At 38.2% G+C, this 23966-nt stretch overlaps 1 protein-coding gene and 1 pseudogene across 11 annotated transcripts in view; both read left to right on the top strand.

The window, feature by feature from the left end:
- Positions 1 to 23966, top strand: part of Baz2b (bromodomain adjacent to zinc finger domain 2B) — a 329610-nt gene that overhangs the window by 182542 nt on the left and 123102 nt on the right. The window contains exon 1 of one of the 11 annotated variants that reach the window (XM_059260510.1): positions 3908 to 3965. The exons of the other annotated variants lie outside the window; for them this stretch is intronic. The gene's annotated coding sequence lies outside the window, so the exon portion shown is untranslated. Of the gene's footprint in view, positions 1 to 3907; positions 3966 to 23966 lie in introns of those variants that run through there. 11 annotated transcript variants of the gene reach the window in all.
- On the top strand, positions 13740 to 14797 carry LOC131907731 (large ribosomal subunit protein uL11-like; annotated as a pseudogene).

The raw sequence follows: 23966 nt of genomic DNA, 5'->3' as shown, positions 1-23966 counted from the left end.
CATTAAAATTGAAAGTTGTATTCACAAGTACAAATATAATTAGTAATATTATATTTTTAGCAAATAGATTTTTAAAAAAGATTTATTTATTTTATGCATGAGTACTCTATCTGCATGTATACCTTTAAGCCAGAAAATGGCATCAGATCCCCCTAGAAATGGATGTGGGTTCTGGGAATTGAACCCGGGTCCTCTGGAAGAACAGCCAGTGCTCTTAACCACTGAGCCATCTCTCCAGCCCCCACAAATAGATTTTTAAGATGAGTACAAGTTTTATAGATTTTTAAAAATCACCTAGATACTGTGAAAGTAGTAACTTGTTTTTCATTTTCAGGAAGCTAAGGATTTTAGATTTTGTAGTGATAATTTAAATCAATCTCCATCCAGCTGTATTACAAATTTCAGAGAAAAGGGCAAAAAGCAAATTGGTAGGGAAAAACTAAGAACAAAGAAATGCAGTTTTCAAAATAACAATTGGATATTTTTTAAGGGCTCAGGTGAATATTTTAAATTTTAATATTTTAATAGCTTAACATGTAGGGAGTCATTTTACCTTATGTAAACTTTTTGATACATACCATTTTTTTCAAAGATTACTGTATATTATACGATAGTCTAATTACACTATTAAAAAGACTTAGGCTTTGACAAATAATTAAATGTTAATCTTTTATTCTAACTCAGAAATTCCTTATAGCTACCTTTTTAAAGCAGTTGAAATTTAAAGGCAATTTTTTTAAGCAGGTTCTTGAATAATTATTTTCTTTAATTTAGAAAAAGAAATCTTGTTAGCATTGCCTTATTTTTATAATTTGTTTGCCAAAAACCAGTGTTTGAACCCTGCTCAAGGCTGTGAGCATTCTTTATTGTAAGTTGAGTTCCTGCATGTCAGAAATAAATCCTTCTTCAAAAGGGAAGGAGATGCTTCTTCTCTTTATTGTAAGGTTTGACCTCAGCAGAATTAAGAAAAGAACAATTACCTGAGACGTCCCCCTTACCTGGCTTAGTTTCGTCACGTGAGCATTCCGGTTACGGTTACCCGTGAGCTAAATGCTCCCTCCACCTGCCTCTCAGTTTGTTTACCAGGAAATCAAGATGTGTAAACTGCAGGAAGTACTATTTGACCCTCTCCGACAGTATCTCATTACAATAATTGCTAATCTCTGAATAAGACAGCCATGTTTGGTGAGAGAGAGGTTGTCTTAGGTAGATTCTAGGTGTTTCAACAAACAGAGCATTGCAAATGCTGACTTGAATTGTGCTTTCATTGTAGCGCTTGATAAAAGACATATTGTGACCTTTGGGGTCAGCAGAGCTAGGATACAATAGTAAGTATTCTTTCAAGCATTTCAACTGAAAATATCGGGGCTTGTTGTGGAGTGCTGTCTCTGCCCTGAATCGAAAGGATAATGGCTACTTCCTGATTAAACCCTCCACAGTAAGCTGCCACTGTTGTGCTGAATGTCTTTCTCTGGCTAACGAGAGCATTTGCTGTTTTCTTTATTGTGTATCACTGTGTTTTCACTGACGAGTCTTTTAAAGTATTTCCTGAACTTGAACTTACATTTTGAGTAGAAACTACTGTTTTAAGTTTGGAGGATTTTTTAAAATTCGAAAGTATTTCTGTTTTGTATCTTAAATCCGACCATCTCATATACTAACTGTATATATTTTGGTTAAGAAACAAGCTTTGAAAAACCATTAGCATGATAAGTTATAGAAAGCCGCCACCTGCATAGTGCTCTCAGCAAAATCCTGAACTAACATGCAGTAAACCTTATTGTTTTCAGACTCTGGGATAGATTCTAATTTATTTTCTAGAAGAAATTTCTGTTTCCATGCTGTCATAATGTATTGTTTTAATTCTTATTAAATTGTTTTCTTACATTAATTACGAGGGCCCTGTGATAGCAAAATGAATGTTAAGTACTCAAAGCATAAGAAGGAATAAAGAACTGCTTAGCTTTAATCCTGGAGCTGGCAGCCACCCCATCTGTGGCCTTGGGACAGTCGTTTAAACTGCTTACCTTGTTTTCTTGTCTCCTACACAGGTGCTTAAGTAAAATGTGTTTATTTATTTATTGCAATACAAAAAATATAAAGGAAACACATTTTACAAGTGTTTTATAAAATAGAGAACTAACTTCCCAGATGGGAACATTATTATTAGTATATAGAAAAGCAGGAGATTCACGTCTTTACAGTGAAATGATCATCTAATTTAAATACAACTTGTTTTTCTTAACCCTTCATTACCCAAGAATTATGAATATTGTTGGATACATGACTAAAATAAGAAGTAGGCGGCTGATAGTTAATTCAGTCGAGTCCCATGTATGCTTCTGACCTTTGTAAGGATGAGCTTGCTTAGAGAATAGAGAAGAGTGTATATATTATATGCTGGGAAGTGTAGGTTATTTAAATATTATCATTTTTAATATTTAAGCTCCAGTCGTAAGTATTTTGTTCATGTAAGAGATAACATTTTAAAATTATTAAAAATTAAATGCAGTTTCTGAAAAAGGCTATAGAATCTAAAATAGGCAAACATTTAAAAATATTCTGGGGAAATATAAATAATCTAGCTTGTGTTGAAAGAATTGAGGTACCTTCTTTTCAAAATGCTTATCAAGTTCAATTTGATTCAGTAGTTTTAAATATGTTATTGTTGTTACCTCAGAACGTTCTAAATATTATGTTTAATGTCAAGTTATGAAAATAAAATTTACAACAGTGCCTCTTTCATTTGGTAGTGATAAGTAATAGATGCCATTTATTGTTACATAGAAACCGATGAGCTAATTTATCATTTTATATTCATGTTAATCACATTAGGCACAGTATCACTGCTTCCATTTTCATTGCCAAAGAAATAAGTGTAGAGAATTTAAATACTGTGACTAAGGTCCTTTTGCCAGTGTCAGACTCAAGTGAGAAACACTAACAGAACCCAGAATCCAGAACTCCAGAGTCCTACAGAGTCTTAAAAAAAAAAAAAAAAAAGACACTGTATATTTTGTTGATTATAAAGGTGCTCACACCTTTGGTTTAGATGGATTTATTTATCAAATATTTTAGAGTACCTCCCAGTTTTCAGACAGTGTATGAAGTAAAATTACTAACAGTAGGAAGCCAAACAAAACCCTTGTCTCAGAAAGATCACAGTTTTAATATAAGAAGTAGAAAATTAGCAGGCTGTGATAGTACAGTGTGATAACTGATAAAGTGCAGGTAAATACACAGTGCTAAATGCTGTATAAAGTGATAGTCACTATATTGTTTTTATTTAAGATTATTATTATTGCTATTACTATTACTGTTTTGACATTCTGATGATAGAGCCTTAGAGAATGTGAGGTACCCTACCACTGGACTATTCTAGGTATCCGGGAAATAACAGTAAGTAAACCTTCAAAGATTTACTTTTGTATAACATATAGTTCGGGTGGAGATAAACTATAATGAATAATTTGTGAAATATATGGCATGTTAGACTGTAAATGGTACTAAGCAAGAGAGAAAACTAAAGAAAGGGAGCAGGGTCACTTTTGTCACTGTTCTGGGCTCTGGAAGGACTTAACCAAGGTGGTGATTGAGCAATGATCAAGGTAATCTATGTGCTTACCTTTCCAGGCAGAAAGCATTTGGCAGGGCATGCCTGTTATGACCTTAGGAGATAAATGGAGGCCATTGTGGTTAGAAGTAAGAGTGAGGAAGAGTGGAGAGTAGGAAGGGGTATTTCAGGAAGAAGGAAGGAAGGAGAGGCTGTTCCCATGAGACCCTTCAGACCCCTGTTAGGACTTAGTGGAACTCAGGCTTTTGCATAGATCTAGTTTGTAGTTTTAAAGGATCATTCTATTGGCTGTGTTGAGAATAGACTGTAGTCATGGAACATTGTTACAGAGTTCTTTAATCTAACAGAAGGGAATGGCTTGGTAGAATTTAAACTCTGGATGTTTTGAAAGGTAAAACTGAAAAGATTTCTTGATGATGCTCACAATGAGAGGGGGAAAAGATGACTAGAAGGATGATGTTGCCATAACATCAGCTGTGAGATGAAGAGGTTTTCCAGGTGAACCATGGGTAGGGATAAGGAATCAGGACTTTTTCCATGTGGTACACTTTAAGTGCCTAATAGAAGTGCAAAGAGAGATGTAGGAAAGCTTCACCTAGACGATAACAATCTAAATTGATATTGAAGAATGAATTTGACTTATCCCAGCATAAGAGATGTTTCCTCATAAAACTCGCAGGTGTTCCCTGGAAAACCTTTACACTTTGGTGTTGTCTTCTTTATATATTTACTAACTAGAGTAGCATCCAATCATCTGGAAAGTATTGTTATTATTACTTTCAAATTATTTTATGTGCATTGGTGTTTTGCCTGCATGTATGTCTGTGTGAAGGTGTCATATTCCCTGGAACTGGAATCACAGACAGTTGTGAGCTGCCATGTGGGTACTGGGAAATGAACCCAGGTCCTACGGAAGAGCAGCCAGTACTCTGAACCACTGAGCCATCTTTCCAGCCCCAAGTGTCTTATTATTTGAAATGTAATAAAGTTGTTTGTATCAAAGAACTAAGTATCCTGGATAGTTAAGTTTTCATAGTATTTCAGTGACTAATCATGAGCTGTACTTGAGTGCTTTAGCTGTTGGCTCTCACCATAGTGCTGCAAGGTAAATATTATTCTCATTTTACATGGTGACAAAGTGGGGACAAGAGAGATTATTAATTGTCTGAGTCCTTAATGACTAGTTAGGCCGTTGATATGACCATGCTCCATATTTTAAAAATGTATACTCTTGAGGTTCATTAACAAACAAAAACAAAAAGCTTTTGTGTGAGAACCCAAGAAGGTTTTTTAGAACATTAGTTTCCATCCTGTATTGTAATACAATGATACTCTTCAGAACAAGCTTATGGATTCTTGGTCATGGAGTCAAGCCAGCTGTTGGTTGGTCTTTTAAAAATTTCTATGGTTTCTCTACCTTCCCCTGTTAGAGATGTTCCCCTTTCTCCTGCCCCCAGCCCCTTTGTAGTGCTTAGTAGAGTAGGTGTCTGACAAATTCAGCTGCGATCATCATCATCCTCATTTCCTTTCCTAATACATTGTGACCTTAGAAGTCATAATTCAGTCTTCTGAAAACGATAAAATCTCAGAGATTAAGGGTGTAAGGACTTTTTAATTGATAAAGAATGGCTTTTAACTTGTGTTTTGTCAGCCTACAGACCAGCTTTGGCTTCCTTTTTGGCTTCTGTGGTGGTGTGGCAAGTACTTTTCCTTGACTGGAACACTAATCTCCAAGGCACTAGTACATGTTTTCAATGTAAAAATGAACTGCCCCTGCTGTATTTCAGTACAGATTGCTACTGTACCTGGCTGTTGAAACAGCTTTGCTTTGGAGACTGTTTTTTATAAGTATGTGACTTTACAGCACTTATCATCATATGCTGATTTTTTTCAAAGGAATAGAAACAGTTCATTCAAACTTCCTACACTTATATTTAAAGTCTTCTACTTATTGTCATACTCTAACTTAAAGTTTTGTAAGTATAATTTATTTTAATGTCATCATAATTATTAAATAAGCTATTTAAATTATTTGGCCTCCAAAATATCTTTAAAATAATTATATCTAAAATAGCTGTAATTTTCATATTTTAAATAGCCCTGCTAAGAATTAGAGTTATATGTGTTGACTGTTTCTATTTAGGCATAGAAAATGTTAGCATACACATTAATAATATGTCAATGTGTTACTCATTTTTAAAGTATTTATTTGGACAGCATCTTGGTTTTTATTCAATCAGGGAAAATGAGAGCCAAGTGGTTGCTTATGCCTAAAATTCCAACATTGAGGTTCATTTAAAAGGATTGGCTTAGAGGCTGAGGCCAGCCTAGGGTACAGTTTGTTTAAGGCCAATCTGAGAGACAACGAGATACTCTATAAACAATTTTTTTCCTTTTGAAAAAAGGGCAATCAGAATCTTATGTATTTTTCTGGAATGGTTTCCCCTACCATTTGTTACTGAAATTCCCACTTAATGTGTTTGTTCAAGTATAGGACTGGATTCCATGTTGTTTCACATGTGGTGGGTTATTAGATCCTGTTTTGACAGCCTGAGCCACTACAAACATATTCTGGCAAATAAAATCCAAATAAATATTAAGTATGAGTATTGATTTGATAACTTAAGCAATTTGCTCAGTGTTATAAGCAATGCATAATCAAATATTAAATGTGTTACAGTAATTTTAAAACATTAAGCATCTCAAAAAAAGGGTCCAAGATCAATTGCTAAATGAGTGAGCTATATAAATAAAACACTTTGACAGTAAGGGAAACCTGGTAAATAGAGTTCCAGAGGAAGCATTTTCATTAAATGGACCAGATTGAGATCCCTGAGCACTAAAAAAAAACTTCAAGCACTAGTTTAAGAAACAAATTTCCTAAGATGGAATTAACTGTCTAGCAAATCACCCTACAGTACATAATTCAATAATTTTGTTTTATGTCATTTTGGAAAAAAAATATATCACAAAACTTGCCATTTGGATTAGGGTTTTTTTTTGTTTTTTTTGTTTTTTTGAGGGGGTGGTTTTTGTTTGTTTGTTTGGGTTTTTTTGTTTTGTTTTTTTGTTTGTTTGTTTTTTTTTTGCTTGTGGGTGTGCTAGGCAAGTGCTCTACTATTGAGCTATATTCCTACTCCCAACTTTGGCCATTTTTTTTCCATTTCTTTGGAGACAGAGTCTCACTATAGTGCCCTGGCTATTCACTGTGTAGACCAGGCTACCATAGAGCTCCCAGAGATGTGTGTCTTTCCTCTCCAAGTGCTTCAGTAAGAGGCTATGGCACTACACCTGGCTGTTTGACCGTTTGAATGTGTCTAATTCAGTATTGTGCAGGTACTCCTATTATTTCCACAATGTTCTCACCACCCAAAAATTCTATAATTGTCAAGTCGTAACTCTAATCTGTTTTTGTCCTATAAATCTCTCATATTCATACACTATTTTATTGGGCAGGCTTATTTTACTTAGCACAAAGTTTTCAAAGATGATTCCTCTTGTAGAATTTTCAGAACCTCGTTGCTTTATATGATTCAATTATGTAAATAAAAGAAGCATGATCTACCCTTGTGTGTGTGTGTGTGTGTGTGTGTGTGTGTGTGTGTGTGTGTACACATCAATCATCCATTTATCTGCTAATGGATAGACTCTATACTAGTATCTGCTCAAAGTTCTTGTAGTAATATTATGCTTAGCCTTTTGGGAATTGTCATGCTTCATTTGAAAAGAATATTCACCTTAGGAACCTAGTATTATATAGAAAGCATGGAGGTTGTGGAGACTTGGCTCAACAATTAAAAGTGCTTGCTACTCTTGCAGAGAACCAGTGTTCCTTCCTTGGCACCCAGGTCAGGAGGCTCACAACCGCCTCCAGGGCATCTGACACCCTCCTTTTGCCTCCCTTGGCATTCACATACATGAGTGTGCACAGACACATCAGCATAAATAAGAAATAAATAAAATTTAAAATGCAAATTATGGAAAAGTTGAGGCTGAATCATTATTGCTTTCAGCATATATCAGATATTTTTATTTGGAAAAAAAGAAAAAGAAAAGCAGCCGTATGTGTTATGTGTGAGAACGTGTTTGAGTATAAAGGGCTTCTGTTTACAGTGAAGCTATTCAAAAATGAAACATTCTGGGTGTACACGATCTCAGTCTGGGTGAAGTATTTCACTGGCTGTGATTACTGACTCTGGATTCCTCATTCCCTGGGCACTCTTTATAAAAGAATACCTGTTGGTGTTTCTGTAGGTAATCCTTGTAACTTAGTGTGTTTCTGTCTGTTTCTTCAAATGAAAGTTTATTGGGTGTATCTATGTGGCAGGGTTTTCAGAGGCTTCTAAAGTGGACAAAATAGATATAGTAGTTAACAGTCTACTTGTAGGAGACAGACAATAAATAATAAAATTTGCATAATACATAGATTAACGGTTTTATCATAAGTTCTAAAAAGTGCTGGTGGTGATGGTCTTTCACATCATGACCAGGAGAAGTCTAGTGAAGAACTGATGTAACAGGACAGTTGGCCATTCCGTAGAGGATTTCTGTAAAACCTGTGCACTTGTCATCTGCAGAGTTGAGTTGCAGTGACAGAGAGCTTAGGTGTAAGGATGTGAAGTGTGCTGCCTGCCATCAGATGTTTGTAATTAGTACTGAACAGGGATGCAGGCTTCCATTTCCCAGTGTTTCTTCTTGTTTTACTTCATTTACTTTTGTTTGTTTGAGATAGGGCTTCTCACAGGGGTCAGGGTAGGGCTCAGTGGCAGAGTACTTGCCTAGCCCATGTTAGGCCACAATTTTAATCCCAAAACATGTTCTTTCAAAAGCAAGATGTCACCCAGGCTGGTCTCAGACTCGCTAGCTAGGGGAGTAACTGGAGCTAGCCTTGTTCTGATCAGCCAGATTCTCCTGCCTCCTAGTGCTCAACTTCATTTTCATCCTTTTGTGTTGCTTTGTGTTGAATGTAGTTGCTTTTGTTTTTATTTGAGAAAGTCCTTACTGTGTAGGCTAGGCTGGCTTGGAACCTGTTATCTAGCCCAAGCTGACCTCCAGGTTGCAATCTTTCTGCCTCCATTCCATGTGCTGGAGTTACAGACATGCACCAAACCTCCAGTTTATGTTGTATGCTTTTCTTACTTGGAAATAGGATGGCAAATGAGGGTGGTTATTAGCTATGATATTATTATAGTTTTCTGTGGCTTACTGATAGTGTGCAGAAACACCTAAAAGAAATGGCTGCCTTAGAAGGCTAGGAAGACATCGGCAGTGACAAAACTGTTCTTTCTGTAAAGAGTGAAAACGATCAGAAAGAATCGTATTACATGAGCTCATATTCATGACAGCAGCCATCATCACTTCGGCATAAGGTAAATAATGGTTTTGTGTGTTTGGGTTTTGCTATTCTGGTTATGGGACTGGGTTAACAGATGAAGGAGTTGAAGTGCAAGATTTCATTTGCTTAATAGCTTTAACAGGGATGTGAAGGCCTTGAGCAAAGCAACCAGAAGCACTGAAATGAATGAATATCAAAGATCATTAAGGGAAGCCAGGATCTTATAAAAATAAAAAATGGAAATAGAAGAATTAAGAAAAAAAATAGTCACAGCAGCTCATGTCTGTAATCCCAGTACTTGGGAGGCTGAGGTAGGATTACTGTGAGTTTGAGTTGGAGACCACCCTGGGTGCAAGAGTGGGAGCCTGCCTCAAAACAAAAACACCAAATAATTTTTTTTTTTTTTTTTTTTTTTGGGTTTTTCGAGACAGGATTTCTCTGTGTAGTTTTAGGGCCTGTCCTGGAACTCACTCTGTAGACCAGGCTGGCTTTGAACTCACAGAGATCCGCCTGGCTCTGCCTCCCAAGTGCTGGGATTAAAGGCGTGCACCACTACTGCCTGAAAAAAAATTTTAAAAGAAAAAAAAATTCAAAGTTAATAAAAGTGACAGGATGGAATGGATATAGGAAGCATCATTATGGGCAAACACATACAACTTTCTCAGGCCCTGTACTATGTATTATTGAGCTTTGAGTGATAGATTAAGTGAGATGTGTAGATGTAATTGATCAATATCCTACCCTCTCAAACTTCGGATTTTTTTTTTTTATTTTAAAGATTTATTTGTTATGTATACAGTGTTCTGCCTGTAGGCCAGAAGAGAGCACCAGATCTCACAACAGGTAGTTGTGATTTACCATGTGGTTGCTGGGAATTGAACTCAGGACCTCTGGAAGAGCAGTCAGTGCTCTTTGCTGAGCCATCTCTCAAACTTTGTGGCAGACATTTGGTCAAGTTGTTACTGCTTTTAAACAGTGATGAAGTTGCTGAGGATCCAAACAGTTCAAGTGAGGACAGACGTCTCCGTCCCTCGGAAGGCTTCAGGTTCTGTCCTCGCCTTGTCTAGTACTGCTAAAGAGTTTTGAAATTGCTCCTCCAGATCGAGAGCAATGCGATTGTGTTAGGAGCCTTCCGGGCAGATCCAACACCCACAACAGTCACAGCTACTGTCAGTTCCATATCATAAGCCACAAAACAACTCAGAGGATGCTAGTCAGAGAAGCTGTATGCACGCCAGGTACCCTGTCAACAATGCTCTCACTCCAGATTGAAGACTGAGAGTCACTTCCAGGCCTACTAGTTTATACTTGCTCTCAAGAGCCTGGAGCAAGAGGATCACTAGAAACTTGAAGCCATCCTGGTATACATAGAAAATTCTAGGCTAGCTAGGGATACATAGTGAGACCATGAACTAAAAAATACAAAAATAATAATTTGGAATCGCTTCCCAGCTTCCTCTCCAAACATCAGTCAGCCTTCTCTTTTAGTTGAACGTATCTGCAAATGATGGGAGCTCTATGTCCAGTTATAGGAGAGTAGCCAACGCTGACCTGCTTCAGGATAAGCTCTGGGCCATGTCTACTGTTACCAGCAATATTGCCGTCATGAATGAAAACAAGAATTGCTAATCTCAAAAGTGGAATGATGATACCCAATTTACCTACCTCTAGATTTGTTGTTAGGTAAAATGAGAAAATATGTGTATACTTTTCAAATTGCAATTTTAGTGATTGTCGTGTGTTTTCATTCAAGCCTTCAATTCAGATTTTATAAGCTCAAGGCTCTAAGGAAGACAATAATGTCTACTTCTCAAGGTAGAAAGCCACAGATCTGAACACTGCCATGTGGCTTAGTTAGAATTTAATTAGAAATAGACAAGAGTAAGAAGAGAAGAACCAGATTTGCTTGTGAGTCAGAATGCTTCTCCAGTCCCTGGAGGCCTGGAATGTGAGGACAAGTTCAGCAAGGAATGGGAGGACTTTGCAAGCCTGTGAGAGCCTAAGGTATAACACATGGTGTGGATTAAAGGGGACTCATCTGTTTGGAAATATCAGAGTGAGGGTGAGGAAGCTTTCTATTTTTAGTAAGGACCTGGAGTTTTTATTTGTATTACAGAGAGGTGCAGTGATACTGAAGAGTTGAACTAAGAGGGTGGCAGAACCAGTTTTCTATCAAGCATTGCTACTTTAAAAAGTCAGGATCACTACTGACATGGAAAACTAAAGAAAAGGAGAGGTGGGGGTTAGAACTCCCAAGGTGATTGCAGTGTTCACAGTAAAGACTGAGTGACTGGACAAAAGACGTCCAGTAGCATCCTTAGACTCTGGGGCTTGCAGCTCCCTTTATAGCAGCATGGCCAGTCATGTGACTGCTTAATGAGGATGTGAAACAAGTCTGGCCCTTGCTTGGTTCAAACTAGTTAGTCCCTAAACTGGGCTCATGTGGCTTTAGCTGGGTGGCTTTTGTTTTGTTGTTTTAATGCTTACAACATGGTGATTCAAGGTTAATGAGCACAGAGAGTGACTTGAACCTCTGCTTTATTATTTCCCTGTGTCTGTCACACATGAAGTTATAGGTGCTCCACATTCAGTCTTGAACAGAGTCCAGAATCAGGAATCAATAAAGTCGAATAATATTCTCTCAGAGAGAGATCCAAAAAGTTTGTTTTCAACAGCTTTATGGAAATCTGATTTACATATCATACATTTTACCATTTCAAATATCATTCAGTTTTTAGTGGATTCTCAGATTAATGTATCTGTCAACACAATCAATTAAAATATTTTATCGTCACCCAGAGTAGCCCAGTTCCTCATTTTCTCCCAACCTACTCACAGCTCTAAGGAACTGCTACTATGGTCTGGATTGGGATTGGGTGTTTGCTAACTTCTTGACCTCTTATCCACGGAACTGAAAATAAGGGTTCACACAGATATGCAGAACTGGCAAGACAGCTTTACTCAAAGTAAAGGGGTAGTGCAGAAAGGAAAGGATACAGTGTCAAGATTGACAGTGGGTCACATGAGTGAGGATTCTCAACTCCAGAGAGGAGTTTGGTTCTTTCCTTTGGGACACTGATAATTTTCACGTGAACTATACATTTTAATATATATTAACTTACCCTTTGTAATATATTCTTTCTCTTTTTATTATTTTCTGAATTTCATATATTTTGCCCCAACAATATCCCCAAGTATTAGAATATCATTAGATTGTATTTGGAAGGATTAAGACCTTATATAACAGTGCTCAGAAAGGAATTTTAATGTGATGTCCTAGAAGGGATATAGTACACCCAGAGCCTTGAGTTCAGTCCTGAGCATCACAAACAAAATGAAACACTTCATGTGCACATCCCAAATGTGTCTTTATATGACCTGCATTGAATGTATGGACCGTCATTGGACAGAAAAATGCAAGGATATGATGGGTATTAACTATGAGCCAAAATGTTTTGTGTATTTCAGTAAAGTAAAACAAAGTACTAACCAACAGTAAACTATTCTAAAAGTGAGCTGTGAAATACTCGACGATTCTGAAGGTATCCTCTAGAAACACTTTATTAAATTTAATAAGATTATTAAAGTTAATATGGTCTGGTGACTTAACCAGACAGCACATCTGCTGCAACTATAGAAGTGTTGGGACTTTAAATGCTCATGTAAGGCTCCACTTCAGATCTTCAAAGGCTAGTTTATATTTAGGCCCCTCAGAAGGCTAAGGGTAAGAGTTACCATGTGACCCAGCAATTCTATTCTTACATATCAATCTATTTCTAATCTGAAATGAACTATATATCTACATAACCACTGTATGCCCATGTCAGTAGTCACTGTTTGTAAAATCTAAAAGTAAAAATAACACAAAAGATCATTAAGTGGTAAATGAGGTGGTAGGGTAAAAAATCAAATATTATTCACCAATAAAAAGGAATAAAGTAGCCAGTTGTGGTAGCACACGCTGGTAGGATTTGCTGAAGGAGGCGGAGGCAGGAGGATCACGAGTTCGAGGCCAGCCTGAGCTACACATTAAAAAAAAAAGGAATAAAGTATTATGTATGCTATAAAATGGAATAACTTTGAAACATGGTTTTAGGCGTCACAAACAATCACTGCATGATTATTTTTATGTAAATTATGTAGAATAGACAGATTCATAGAGAATAATGAAAGCTGGTTAGTGATTCTGACATAGGGAATCAGAGAATAATTTAGTGACCTGGACTGTTTCAGTTACCCAGTCCTTCCTTTAGATAGTGCACTTAGCTGCCTAGCTCCTTGCTTTCATGTATATGAATACATATCCCTTTCTGGACAATGGGGTAAGGTCTCCTCTCCTGACAACCAGTTTCTATTCAAATGTATTCCCAGTGTATTTGAGTATGAAGGAAACCCAAGCCCACCTGACTTGTTTGGAGTGAATACGAATTAAGACCAACTTATGTCTTCAAGAAAAAGTTTAGGGAAAATCTTGTATTTATCATCTTATATCTATACATAATTGACCATGCATATGATTAAAATATGATGCATTGTGGTGAAAGACATGCCTTATATAAAAAGTTAGTATACATATTGCTTAAAATTGGTAGTTAATGTGTAAATTATCAAGTCCAAATGGAAAGAACTTGGTCCCTAATTACTGAAAAAAGGAACACTGCAGTCTGAACAAAACTCATTCTTTATGCTTAATTTCATAAGTTCATAATTAAACTATAAGAAAAAGCAACACAGTTACCTAAAACCAAACTAAAATTTTGCTATTATCTAAAGTTCACACAAGATTATCCTCTTTGGAGGGTGAGATTGCCAAGGTGCGGGTAATCTAGAGGTGAGCATGTGTCCAGGTTTACCTGAGAGAGAGAAGTGCTTGCTGTTGTAAATCCTCTGGACATTTCGGTTACCTTTAGTCACATTGAACTGATGAAGAAGTGATGTTGACATATTGAGCTTTCCTAGTCTTGCATCTTTCCTTTGGCAAATCAAAGCAGTTTTCTTCTACATTGTGACTAATCGAAGAACAAAGCATCTAGCCGGAAGTGTGCCAGGCCCTCCCTCTCACAATAGCTCTTTGAAGTATAATTAACCCCATTTTATTGATTCAGAAACTAAGGCTCAACAGATATACTGCTGTGTGCTGTATAACACAGTGAATTTGGGAACTACAGAGCAGTAAAAGGTCAATGTAATTAGCAGCTTCCGGGTAGACGCTGAAACTCTCTGTTGTGACCTGGAATTAGTCAGATGCAGCTGGGGGGATAAATCCACACTAGGGCCTTTTAGCTTTCACTTCAGAATAGGCTCGGGCGCAGCTTTCTTCAGTTTTCCTGGATCTGGTTCACCAGACACCAGTCAGTCACCTCCTCCATGCCACCCAAGTTTGACCCCGAGATCAAAGCCTGAGGATCACCTGAGTCGAGGTGGGTGCTGTATCTATCTGCCTTGGCCCCCGAGATCAGTCCCCTGCCCTGGGTCTGTCACCAAAAAAAGTTGGAATGACATTGCCAAAGCACCCAGTAACTGGAAAGGTCTGAGGAGTACAGACAGTGAAGTTGACCATCCAGAACAGACAGGCCCAGATGAAGTGGTGCCCTCCGCCTGATCATCAGAGCCCTCACGGAGCTACCAAGAGCCAGAAAGAAGCAGACAAACATTAAACACATTGGAAATATCACTTTTGATGAAATTGTCAACATTCCTGGACAGATGCAACACACTGGTCTTTAGCCAGAGAACTTTCTGGAAATATTAAGATCCTGGGTACTGCACAGTCTGTGGGCTGCAGTGTGGATGACCTCCATCCTCATGACATCATGGATGACATTAGCAGTGATGCTGTGGAATGCTCAGCTAGTTCAGAAGCAAGAACTGAAATAAATGGCAATTAAAAAAGAAAAAGGCTCTTGGGTCTGTACTTAGTGGAATGCAGTGTTTGGACTATTGGAAGGGAAACCTGTCAAGCATGTAAACAGCCTGAGCAGTGCTGAGAAGAGGCAAGTGTGACATGATATCTGTTAGGAAACTTTCTGATAGCCTCTTTAGGTTGCAAGGAAAATAGCTCACAGAAACACAAGTAAAAAGATTGGTATGTATCCAAATATTTCAGAGAATTAAAGAAACTCAAAAGGATAGGTCTAAGGAGAAGAACCTGGGATTAACCCTCCTCTTACCTCTGAGGCCACTCAGTTTCTCTGTACATGTATTCTTCCGTTTTCCCAGCCAATTTTGTGCTGGCTAGTTTCTGTCAACTTGACACAGACTAGAGACCTCAGGGTAGCGGGGATCTCTGTTAAGGAATTGCCTCTATCAAAATGGCCTGGGGACATGTCTGTTGGACATTGTCTTGATCAGTAATTGATGTGAGCAGGTAGGCCTGGTCTATATTTAAGAAAGTTGGAGCTGGGCAGTGATGGCACACACCTTTAATCCCAGCACTCAGGAGACAGGCAGGTGGATCGCGGTGAATTTGAGGTTAGCCTGGTCTATAAAGCAAGGCCCAGGACTGCCAGGGCTGTAGAGAGAAACCCAGTCTTGAAAAAACAAAAACAAAACAAAACAGGAAAAAAAAATGAATTTGGACAGGCAAGCCAGTAAGCAGGGTTCCTCATGGTTTCTGACTCGAGTTTTCCCCCCAAATTCCCTTGGTGATGGACTGTAAGACAAAACAAACCCTTTCCTCTTCAAGTTGCATTTGGTCAGTGATGTAGCACACCACTCTCTTTATTTATATCTTCCTTTCTTCCTTTCTTTCTTCCTTCCTTCCTTCCTTCCTTCCTTCCTCCCTCCCTCCCTCCCTCCCTCCCTCCATCCCTCCCTCCCTCCCTTCAGTTTTGCCTGCTGTGCTTGGTTCCACCCTGGGATTCAGGCAGTATAGGACGTGGGCTCCCTTTCATGGCATGAGCCTCAAGTTCAATGAGAGCTCACCACTCTTGTTTAACTTGTATCTCCGGTTGATGGGCTTTGATGATTGCCCAGCTAAGAAACACTTTGCTTGTTTGTTCATATCAGAAAGAACATGATTAGATTATAACATCTTTTGGAGGCAAATAACATATGTCGTAGACTTCCGGCCAGCCATTATTTCTGTGAGTCATGCCTACTTAAGGTTTGTTTCATTAGTGTAGGGAAGCAATGACTTCTGGGAATAAAAGCTAGAGTCATTTACATACTATAAACCACTGAGTTACATGCCATTCCCTCTGTTTTCAGCAGAATAATGTGTGATTTTTCCTACTTCCTGAATGGATGTGGACGGAAGATAGAAACGGGTTTTATGAAAACTTTTATCACTTAAAAATTTTATCAAAGAGCCAGGTGGTGGTGGCACATGCCTTTAATCCCAGCACTTGGGAGGCAGAGGCAAGGGGGATCTCTGTGAGTTTGAGGCCAGCCTGGTCTACAGAGTGAGTTCCAGGAAAGCGCAAAAATGGAAACCAACCAACCAACCAAACAACAACAACAAAACCCCAAAACCAAAATTATATCAAAGTAAAAGATTTTTCCTCTTCTGTGTGAAACCAAAACCAACCAACCAACCAACCAACAACAATAAAGAAAGAAAGAAACAAACAACACTATATATAAAAGTAAAAAAAATTTCCTCTTCTCTATATAAAACACATTACTGTTAATCTAGACAGGTCAATATTTTTCAATGGTCTTTAGCAACAACCCAGAATATATTGGTGCTTTAATAAATATGAACTCACTATGTAGATTTCATGATTTCTAAGGGGTTATGACTCAAAATTTTTAACCCATTATTATACCTGTGACTATTAAAGAAATAGCTTTCTAAGCCATAAATTCTAGGGTTGATAGCCAGTGTTCAGGTTAGTACTGTTACAGGTCAGTGTTTTGTACATGTTCACCTTCACCACTGGGAAAGATGTTCATACATATGGATAACCGTGTATGGACTGAGCACATTTTATTTATGTATTTAGGAACACATATACATGTATATGTCACAGCAATTACAGCAAAAGAAGCCATGAATTTGAAAGAGAGCAAGAGTATATGGGAGGTATGGAGGAAGAAATGGAAGGGATAAATGGTGTAATTATACTATAATCTCACAAAACTAAAAAATTATTTCTAAAAAGGTGTCGTGGATTCTGGTGTAAGGTCTCATTGAAAGGCTTTGCCATCATCAGCCCCAGGGAATGGGCAAGTCTAAAGTGTGCCGCTGGCTGCTTCAGGGTCTTTTCTCTGCTGCCACCTTGTCTACCTGCCGTTTGTTCTCTAACCGTGAGAAGTTCCAGTGTGTCTTTGTTTCCTCTCCACCAGTGATAACTGGACTAACTTAGCAGTGTTGCATAAAGCACAGAATGTTTGTGATTTTTACTAGGGATGTCTTGATGGAAACGTTTGAGAAATGATGAAATATATAACTAGGATCATTTGACATTACTTTCTGAATGACTGTCCTACTCCTTGATAATGGCCAAATACACTCATCACAGAAAACATACAGCATGGTAATTGTTACAGTTTCGTCATAGAGGTAACTGCCATTCAGATATTTCCTGCATCAACATTTCTCAAGAAAACTTGAATAAGGTAGTACCTACCCCAAAGCTTCTTTGACAGTTTTAACAGTCTCCTTTATGTGGAACAGATTTCCTCACTGAGCAAGATGTCAGTCATTTAGGTCAGTGTGCTGTACAGTAGTATTTTCAGAAGGATGTTGTTGTAGTTATTAAACACTTGAAATATTAGTGATGGGGTTTAAAATTACTCAGGTTTAATGTTCAGTTTTAGTTTATGCATGTGATTATTGGATAATAGGGTGTTTATGAATTACTTTTGTTGTTTGGGGCACATTCTCATTCTGCAGCCCTGGCAGGCCCCAAATTTATGGCAATTCTTCAGCCTTCGCCTTCCAGTGTTGAGATTATCTATTTGAGCCACCACATCGGGGTACACATATTACTTGGGTTTTGTTGTTGTTTTTGTTGTGTTAGTTTGTTTCCTGAGAAGGTAGAGTGTCGGGCTACACAGACTGGCCTTGAGCTTACTATACACTGAAAGGAATTTTGAAATTCAGATCCTCTTGCCTCTCCCTGGGATTGTAGTGCTGGGACTGTAGGTGTCAGCCAGGCACCTGCTTTAGATGGAAGGGGTCAAATCCAGGAATTTGTGTGTGCAAGGCAACTACTCTACCAGCTGAAACGCATCCCAGCATTATATGTTGCTCTTGGTACACTGATTTTGTGTTCCTAAAAATTCTTGCTGTCTAGTGGAGTTCTATCCTTAAATACTGCAGTAAATTGTAATGAGGGGCCTGTTTTTACATGTAGTTGAAGGAATAGCGCAGTAAAAATTATTTCACATAATTTCTGGGTACTTCAGTTTGATTTTGTGTCCCAATAGAATCTATTCTGAGGATCCAGAGAACCACGTCCATTGGTCCATTGTTTTAGTGTAGCTACTGTCGTTCTGAAGCTGGTGGGTGCATAGTGTACCATAATCAAATGAGTGCTTATGGATGGGATGCTTTTTTCTTTGCTTGGGCTCTTTGCTTTGGTTTTTCGAGACAAGGTTTCTCTGTGTAGCCCTGGCTGTCCTGGAATTCACTGTGTAGACCAGGCTGGCCTCGAACTCACAGAGATTCATCTGCCTCTGCCTCCAGATTGCTGGGATTAAAGGTGTGTGCCTTCACACCCTGCTCTGGATTGAATTTTAAAAGTGTCAAGAACTTATATTTTTGTTGTGTAAACTGAGGTTTTTGGCAAATTAAAAATGAGGACTGTAGATATAAAAATGGATAAAAGTTTGTAGTTAGGAGCTTGAATTGAAAGTGTTGGTATGATGTTATTAAAAACAACATAGCTACTTTTATTGAACCATTTTCTATGTAAAGAATGTGGTCATTCTAGCATGCATTTAAGATAATTCCAGTTCCCATGTCAGAATTTTACACCCTGATAATAGCAGAAGCCCTTAGCTACTTTTGTTGTTGTTGTTGTTGTTGTTGTTGTTGTTGCAATGATAAAATGCGTTGACAAAGTCACTTGAGAGAGAAAGGAGAACCCGGTGGTGAGGATGCATTTAATCCTAGAACGCGGGAGACAGAGGCAGGTGGATCTCTGAGTTTGAGGACAGCCAGGGCTAAACAGAGAAACAGTCTCAACAAAGAGAGAGAGACAGAGACAGAGACAGAGAGAGAGAGAGAGAGAGAGAGAGAGAGAGAGAGAGAGAGAGACAGAGAGAGAGAGAGACAGAGAGAGAGGGAGACACAGAGAGAGAGACACAGAGAGAGAGAGAGAAAGAGAGAGAGAGAGAGAGAGAGAGAGAGAGAGAGAGAGAGAGAGAGAGAGAGAGAGGGACGGGAGGAGAAGCGTCCATCATGTTGGGGAGACTCAGTGGAAGGAGCTTGAGTTCATGCTCTGACGTCCCTCAGTTATAGACGATTATCTAGAAGTGTAAGACGAAAGAAACGCGTTACTCGCCAAGTTGGTTCTAGTCATGGTGTGTTATCATAGCAATAGAAACCCTAATTAAGGCACATTACAAATTTGGCTTCTACTCAGGTAAGCTTCCAGATTGTTAGGTATAGTTATTCAAGTTCATAATTGTGATCAGAGTAAAATATGGTAAGTGCAGTGACTGTTGGGGAACTGTGACTTGTTCCAGTTTTAGTTGTCACTGTACAAAGGATGTGGGCACAATGACTTTCCTCTGGGGTAGTCAGATTATGTGGCTGTGAGGCAGGGTAGAGAACATTAGAGACCATGTAAATGGAAGTAGGAGAAAGTTTTGGGACGTGGGTGAATGAAGCGAGTAGGTGATTCTGGCTATGATTTCAGTATGATTGGAGAAAGTGAAGTTTTGAGGCTGAGGGTATAGCTTAGTGAGTTTAGCATGCACAGGCTTAATGGCACACATGGCACCAGGCTTAATACCCAGCACTGGGAAAGGGGAAGGATAGGAGAGGGCAGCAGCTTTGCCAAGGCGGTGCAAGAGCCCCAACCTGCAAAGTCTGTGACTCTTCTTAGTAAGGGGAGGAGCAATGATGTGCTGTTCCTTCAAAACCAGTGATTTGTTTTTTCCCAAAGACTAGTTGATGAGGAGAAAAGGAGGATTGAGATGACTAGTCAGGCAAAAACAGAACAAAACAAATAAAACAAAACCAAACCAATGGGAGGAATAAAATATGATACAGTGGCTGTCTCCAGCAATAGATGACTACAATACTAGAGATTTCTGTTTTGTTAAGATTTGGTTATGGCCAGATGAGTTGCATCCATATTAGTAAGTTTTAGTATATGGATGGATTCCATTGCTATTTTTGGACTACTGACTGTATATAAACTTTTATGTGAAATAATCTGATTACTTATTCTATCCTTAAATTTAAAAATATGACAAGGGAGAGATTTGATTACCTTACACATTTCATATTTGTAGTTTTATCTGTTTTGATCCACTTTTTCTAGGTATACGTCTTTGTTATAAGTAAATTTAATCACAAGAAGAATTAAAACATGGATTTTTCTGTATGTTAAACCCTAGCATCTCTGAAATTTAGGAAAAAGTTAAGGATAACTCTCTGGTATGCACTAAAAAGAAAGTAAAGGAGGAAAATGATGGAGTTTAATTGGAGCACAAGCAAACGGGTATTTCTCTGGTTCTGTCCCCCAGAGTAGAACCTCTTTTCTTGAATGGTAAACTTGACTCCACTTGGTGAAAAAGGTCTATTTAGTTGAACATTCTTTATTTCTATCTAGAGTTCGACCTTCTTTGAGTGCATTCAGTCTGAAGTTTTCTCAGCTTCTTGTATCTTCAGGTTTGTTGGTGTTTAACCAGAAATGTAAAGTATCCAGCCTTGTGTCTTCCACTTTCTCAGCACTGGACCCTCTGTCCTCTGCTCCCAAGATTCCTTCACTGTCAATGTCAGAATTTGTATTAGTCACCTGTATGTCTGTAAGTCTTGGTTGTCTATAAATCTTTATTCTCTCATTTACTAAGATTGGATATCTACTGATGCCCCTCAACTTCATTTATGCTGTTTAACCCAGTGAGTCTGTGTGTGTGCATGTGCATACGTTACGTGTGTGTGTGTGTGTTTGTGTGTGTGTGTGTGTGTGTGTGTCTGTCTTTTCTGTATCGTTTTTAATTTGTTCATGATAATTCATATTATGTATTGAGAATCAAGAATCCGTGGTATACCCGTTCATTACTAGGGGAAAGTATAGATAAAAGCTGGAAGGAATTGGCTCTATGACCTGGTCTTGCTGCGATACTGTGAAAAAGAGTGATATTGCCAGCCAACTGCACTAATGGATTGCTTTTCAAAATACATCTGGTTCTTGCCAGGTGGTGGTGGCGCATGCCTTTAATTCCAGCACTCAGGGGGCAGAGGCAGGCGGATCTCTGAGGTCTAGGCCAGCCTGGTCTACAGAGTGAGTTCCAAGACAGCCAGGGCCAGAGAAACCCTGTCTCAAAAAAACAAAAACTAAACAACAAACAAACAAGAAACTAAAAAACATCTGGTTCTTTAGTGAAAAATTGTTTATTGCCCTTTGCATTTTATGATTCTCTTTGTTGATAATGACTGAAAAGAAAGCTGTAGAGCAGATCATTTACTTACTTCTTCTGGACTGTCCTGAGAGAGTGCACTGAGTGCTCAGCGCTGGCCAACCAGGGAAGTAGTGTTGGACATGTGATTGTGCTGTCCTTCTAAGGTTACTGCAGGAACACATTTTATCTGTCATTATCACAAGATGTTTTCCTGTGCCAAATTAAAAAACAAACATTACTTTTCTCCTTTAAGATACAAAAAGCTATTGTCTCCAATCCTCAAGTGATAGTTTTTAATATAAAAATTGGAATAGATTGAAAGTACAAGAAGGAATGGAACACACACATAATCTCACCACCCTGAGAAACAACTGATACCATTTTGCAGAATGCCTCTCAAAGTTTTTTCAGTCTGTTCATATATACATACATATATATCACAAATATTTTTATATGTCATCACATAACTAAATATATTTAGTTTTTAAAACTAGATCATTCTGCATGTTATTTACGTTTCTTTTCCATTTCACATTACATCACTAGAAAATAAGATTGCTAGAAGTTTAAGTATTTAAGTTTGTTAGCCAATCATTTTTTATTGCTTTCAGAAATATTTCTAGTATTTTCATGATTTGTTAGCAGCTGCTTCTCCTATTCATTCATTCATTCATTCATTTATTCATTCATCTACTTATCTGTCTATTTATTTATGTTTTTTGAGACAAGGTTCAACTATGTAGCCCTCGCTGTCCTGGAATTTACTCTGTAGACCAGGCTGGCCTCTAACTCACAGAGATCTGTCTGCCTCTGCTTCTTGAGTGCTGGGATCAAAGGTGTGCCCCATAACACCCAGTTGGTTAGGTTTTTTTTTTGTTTGTTTTTTTTTGTTTTTTTTTTTTTTCAAGACAGGGTTTCTCTGTAGCTTTGGAGCCTGTCCTGGAACTCACTCTGTAGACCAAGCTGGCCTCAAACTCACAGTGATCCACCTGGCTCTGCCTCTAGTGCTGGGATTAAAGGCGTGTGCCACCACCGCCCGGCTTAGGTTCTATTATTTAATGGTTAGTTTTTTTTTTGTTTTTTTTTTTTTAATGGACCATTATAAGTATTTTAGAAAAAAAGGCCATAGCAGAGACTTTTATATGCTTTTAGGTTTTTCTTTTTACTTATTTAGGTCATTGGAAATGAACCTAGAGTTTTGCACAAGCTAAGCTAAGCTCTGTGACTGAAGCACCCTCCCACCCTACTTATCCATTTATTCAACTGACATTCTGTCACATGTTAATTATTTATAGGGACTGATCCACGGCTTCCTGTTTTATATGCTTCAAAACAGGCTGGGCAGTGGTGGTACACGCCTTTAATCCCAGCACTCGGGAGGCAGAGGCAGGTGAATCTCTGTGAGTTCAAGGCCAGCCTGGTCTACAAAGTGAGTTCCAAGACAGCCAGGGCTATACAGAGAAATCTTGTCTTGAAAAAAAAACAAAAAAACAAAAAAAAACAAACCAGTGTCCAGAATGAATGTGGCATTCTAATTGTGTCCTAACACAAATGAAATCAAAATGATAAGACCTAGGCACTGTCCATGCAGCTGGTTCTCTACACTGAGCTCGTAGCCCCCGCCCTGCCCCTTTTGTTGGGGACATAGTTTTGCTGTGTAGCCCAGACCCGGCTTTGTATGGCTTGTAAGTGTGTGCCACACCAGTCATAGACAAACGCTTATCTTTGACACTGAACATATTTTGTGTATGGCAAGTTATTAACCTTTCTATGCCTATGTTTTTGTATTTGTAAAAATAATTATGAAAATAATAATTACACTTGGAGTTTATTTGCCTTAATTAAATAATGAAATGAAATTACTTAGCATAGTGCCTGGTACAAAACATTCAACAAATAATGTGATGGTGATGGTGGTAAGATTTAAACAGTGTTGATACTGGTGGTGCTAACAGTGTTATGTTTCAATGCAATCGGAGTTCTTTTCCACTGTGGTGTTATAGTCACATTCACCTACCCTACTCCACGGTTTACTGAAAATATATGTATATATGCGATTTTATGCTAGAAGAGGGCATCAGATCTCACTATAGATGGTTGTGAGCGACCATGTGGTTGCTGAGAGTTGAACTCAGGGCCTCTGGAAAAGCAGCCAGTGCTCTTAACTACTGAACCATCTCTCTAGCCTTTGATTCTTACTTCTTTTGGATGATTTTCTCAGTCTTGTACTTGTTACATTTTTAGTTCTATTTATAACAACTTACTTTGTTGTTGAATTGTGTTTTATACTTTTTATTTACTTCTAAAACTGTCACCTAAAATAATGATGAGTTTATTTTAATTCTTTTCCAATTATTAAAAATATGTATAAATGGAAAATTTCAAGGGTAAACAATAAACCCACACCTTTCTCATTTTAACCTGCAAACCAATTTCTCGAGGACTAGAACTAGAGTCTGGGTTAGAGTGTGGTTTACTATGCCTGAGACCCTGGGTTATATGCCCCAAACTGCAAAATAAAGTAAACTTTTC

The sequence above is a fragment of the Peromyscus eremicus genome, chromosome 4, assembly GCF_949786415.1.
Source record: "Peromyscus eremicus chromosome 4, PerEre_H2_v1, whole genome shotgun sequence".
NCBI classification, from domain to species: Eukaryota; Metazoa; Chordata; class Mammalia; order Rodentia; family Cricetidae; genus Peromyscus; species Peromyscus eremicus.
Note: the sequence above shows the minus strand (reverse complement) of the source record. Positions and strands in the feature narration are given on the sequence as shown.